Below are 4,578 nucleotides of genomic sequence, written 5' to 3'. Positions count from 1 at the left end.
ATAGAGCTTAGTGAAACAGTTCACTGTTTTTTTAAAGTAACTTTATAAATACTTTTCATTATAATAAAATTTTTACTTAGTTTCATTCTTTCTGTGTTGAATCTAGTCCAGGTGACTTAAAGAGCACACACCTTTCATGTCATAGCTGTGGCTGAGTTAATCTGGTGAATGTCACAAGCCATGAAACTGTGTGTGTTGTGGAATGTGGTCCTGTATGGTAAAGGATGGTGCAGTCTCTCCCTCTGTCTGCATCTTCATAAACAACTACTCTGATTGCTGTGTTTATGTGCTGTAGAACCGGGCATTTCATCTTCTCGGGCTTCTTTTTTTTTTTTTTTTTTTTTTTTTTTTTTTTTTTGTTTTTTGTTTTTTCGAGACAGGGTTTCTCTGTGGCTTTGGAGCCTGTCCTGGAACTAGCTCTTGTAGAACAGGTTGGCCTTGAACTCACAGAGATCCATCTGCCTCTGCCTCCCGAGTGCTGGGATTGAAGGCGTGCGCCACCACCGCCCGGCTTCTCGGGCTTCTTGGGCTTCTTCTAAGCCACCCCTTCTCTAACAGGAAACACGCTGAACTATGGCCCTTTTCTTTGTTGGGTTAGGATTCCACAGACGAGGTCACTAGAACGAACACAGAGCAAAGCACCTTAGGAAGGCCCTAGACTCCCAGGTGCTCAGAACACCTTAGTTACTTCCCAGTGCTAATGTTTACCTGCATGCCTTTTGAGTGGGCTGGAAGGGAGGTGTTTCTATGTCTGTATGTTCCTGTCAAAGAACAGCCTTGGGTGTCATTCCCCAGGTGGGGAGGGAGCCAGGAGCAGAGCAGGGAGGAGAAGAGAGAGACCTCAGGAAAGGGGTAGCAGGTGGGAAGGGAGAGATGGCCTGGAACTTATTAAGTAGGCCTGGCTGGCTGACTAAAAGGCCCCGGGGATCCTGCTGCATCCACCTCCCCAGCACTGAGATTAAGAGAGTGTGCCACCACACCTGGCATGTCTTCTTTATTCTTCTCTCTTTTATTGATATTAAATTTTTTCTCTCACATAATATACCCTGATTATGGTTTCCCCTTCCTCTACTCCTCCCAGTTCCTCCTCATCTCTCCAGCCCCCCAATCCAGATCCACTCCCTTTCTATCTCTCATTAGTAAACAAACAGGCTTCTAAGGGGGAATAATAAAGTATAATAAGATAAAGCAAAAACTAACACATTAGAGTAGGACAAGACAAAACAGAAGGAAAAGAGCCTGAGAGAAGGCACAAGAATCAGAACCCACTCGTTCGCACTCAGGAATCCATAGAAACACTAAACTGGAAACCATAATATGCATGCAGAGGTCCTAATGCAGACCCGTGCAGGCCCTCTGCGTCCTGTCTCATTCTCTGTGAGTTCATATGAGGTTCGCTTATGTTGATTTAGAGGAAACGGTGGTTGTTACATTCTTTCTGCCTCCTCTTCCATGGGGTTCCCAGAGCCCTCCCTAAGTCCCTGGGCTGTCTAGTTTCTTGGTCACCCAAATAGTGTTGGGTATGGGCTCCATCTTGTGGAGTGGGTCTTAAGTCAAACCAGATATTGGTTGGTTACTCCCATAAGCTTTGTGCCACCATTGCCCTAGCATGTCTTGCAGACAGGACACCATTGTAGATAACAGGATTTGTGGCTGCCTTGGTGTTTATGCTTCTCTTTTGGCAGTGTGCCAAGTACCTTCATGTACCAAAGATGCTAAAACATAGGGATGAAGGTTTCTATATAGGCACCAACTCAACTTCTCCATGTTTAATGAGTTGTGTAGTTGTTGTCTTCAACAATGGGGCCTCGCTGTCAGTTTGTGGAAAGCAACCTATACTCTTGGCAACAGCCTGGGTGGCTTGGGGATTCCCATGGGACTCTTTTGGTCAACAACACAATGAAATGTAACCCAGGCCTAGTACTGGAAGCTTGATTTGGTGACAAGATGTCCAGCAGGAACTTTGTCTCCCCTGTTATTTGATGATTTCATTGAGATCGTTTTCATGTATGTATATATTTTAAGAAACTTCCTCTGTATTAGGTTTCCATATCACCCCTCAAATGGCCCTTAATTTTAGCTGTCTCTCCCCATTCTCCCTCCCTTATCCCTCTGTTCTTTCTTCCCCACTTGATCCTCCTGTTCTAGCCCTCCCATCCATCCATAACTATCTGCTCTATTTCTCTTTCCTAACAAGATCTGTCTGTATCCACTACTCCCTTACTCTATACCCAGCCTCTGTGGTTCTATGGACTTTAGCTTAATTGTCATTGACTTAACAGCTAATATCCACATAGAAACGAATGCTTAGCATATTTGTCTTTCGGGGTCTGGGTTACCTCATTAAAGATGTTTTTTTCTAGTTCCATCCATTTGCCTGTGAATTTCATTTTTTTTAAATGACTGAGTAGTACTCCAATGTGTAAAAGTGTGACATTTTCTTTATCCATTCTTCTGTTGAGGGATGTCTAGGTTGTCTCCAATTTCTGGCTACTATGAATAGAGCAACAATAAACATGACTGAGCAAATAGCTCTGTGGTAGAAGTGTCTTTGGGTTTATTATACCCAAGAGTGGTGTAGCTGGATCTTGGGGTAGAGCGATTCCCAGCTTCCTGAGGAACCAACACACTGATTTCCATAGTGGTTGCACAAATTTGCACTCCCATCAACAAGGGACCATTCACCTTCTCTCACCAGCATGAGCTGTCATTATTTTATTGATCTTAGCCATTCTGGCAGGTATAAGATAAAATCTCAAAGCAGTTTTGATTTACATTTCCCTGATGGCTAAGGGTGTTATTTTTTTTTCTTTCTTTTTTTTTTTTTTTTTGGTGGGGGGGTTGGTTTTTTGAGACAGGGTTTCTCTGTGTAGCTTTGGAGCCTGTCCTGGAACTTGCTCTGTAGACCAGGCTGGCCTCAAATTCACAGCCTCTGCTTCCTGAGTGCTGAGATTAAAGGCATGCACCACCACCACCTGGCACGTTGGATATTTAAGTATTTCTCAGCCTTTCAAGTGTCCTCTTTTAAGAATTCTCAACTGGAGCTGGGCAGTGGTGGTGCACACCTTTAATCCCAGCACTCAGGAAGCAGAGGCAGGCGAATCTCTGTGTTCGAGGCTAGCCTGGTCTACAGAGTGAGTTCCAGGACAGGCTCCAAAGCTACAGAGAAACCCTGTCTCAAAAAACAAAATACAAACAAACAAAAAACACTGTTGTATCTGTTGTGATTTAATAAAAAAAAAAAAGGTCTACATGGACTTATTTGAGTGCTTCTGCTGTTAGAGTAGCCCATGGATTCCCAGGGAGTGCCTGCTGGAAAGGTGGGATAAAGCAATGAGTGGGTGGGGGGGCGGAAATGGAGGTTAGGAGCGGAAGATCTGCATGATCCACTGGAGGTGGGGGGAGGGGGAAGGGAGGCTGCAGCAGGTCTGGCATTTTTTATGTGGTTCTGAGAATGAACTCAGGTCCTTATGGTCACACAGCAGTCATTTACCAACCGAGCCATCTCCCCAACACTCACCAGGGTTTCCGCAGGTAAGTTTTTCTTAATAACAAAGAATGTCAGCAAGTATTTTCTTTCTATAGTACAATGATTCCTATTGGTTCCTATTCAGAGACTGTCTGACTTAAAGCTTGGCTTCATGCTAAAAAGCCAGTCTCTCTGGATTGTTTTTGGTCATGTGCTAATGTTACGTGTATGCTCCTCTGATTTCCCAATTTAGTTTTAAAATTTCCTGTTTATGATGTGTGCATAGAAGAGTGGATAAACAGTATAAAACAAGAAAAGGTAACATTGATGGAAAAGCATTGCAATAAACCAGGTAAAACTTGCAAGACAGAAATCATTTATATACGCGTCACTGGCATGTTTGTATTTTGTTAAAATAGACATTCCATGAACACATGACCAGCTACCCCGCAAATCAAATGGAAAAGCACTGGCTGGCACTCCTCCCAGACAGAGGGCTGCCTGGCTTCCCAGCAGTCACCTGGGAAAGCTTGTTAGACTCTGCTGCCACCCTGACGGGCTGCGGCAGCCGGTTCATCGTGAAACAAGGAAGAGAGCTAAGGCAGGCTATTGCTCTTTGCTTATGCTATAGAGAGAGAGGTTTTGTGTTACTAGATGAGCAAATGCATGTCTTCTATTTCTTTGATGGGAGACTTGACACTTTGATTTACCAAGACAAAATGGAATGCAACACCTTTCATCCGTGTGTGTGTGTGTGTGTGTGTGTGTGTGTGTGTGTATGTGTGTGTGCGCACACTTGCCAGCAGGAGTGCCCAAACTTTTTATATTGTGACGTGACTTTCGTTGCTATGATGCGGGGGCCACATTCGCAGCTATCCTGAGATCTTACTGTTCATGAGCGGCAGCTTGGACGCACCTACACCCACATGCTGATGATACCGATTCCTGCTTGTCTGCAAGGGTGTGAAATATGCAAGGGTGTGAAATACCGACATGATTCCGCCAGGGTTTCTATTTTAAGTACAGACCATGAGCATCCTAATGGCCACAGGGAATAGTGACTGCATACTGACACGCATGCACACACCCTGAAATGATTAGCAAAGGGC

The sequence above is a fragment of the Arvicola amphibius genome, chromosome 4, assembly GCF_903992535.2.
Source record: "Arvicola amphibius chromosome 4, mArvAmp1.2, whole genome shotgun sequence".
NCBI lineage: Eukaryota > Metazoa > Chordata > Mammalia > Rodentia > Cricetidae > Arvicola > Arvicola amphibius.
This window is presented reverse-complemented; position numbering follows the sequence as displayed.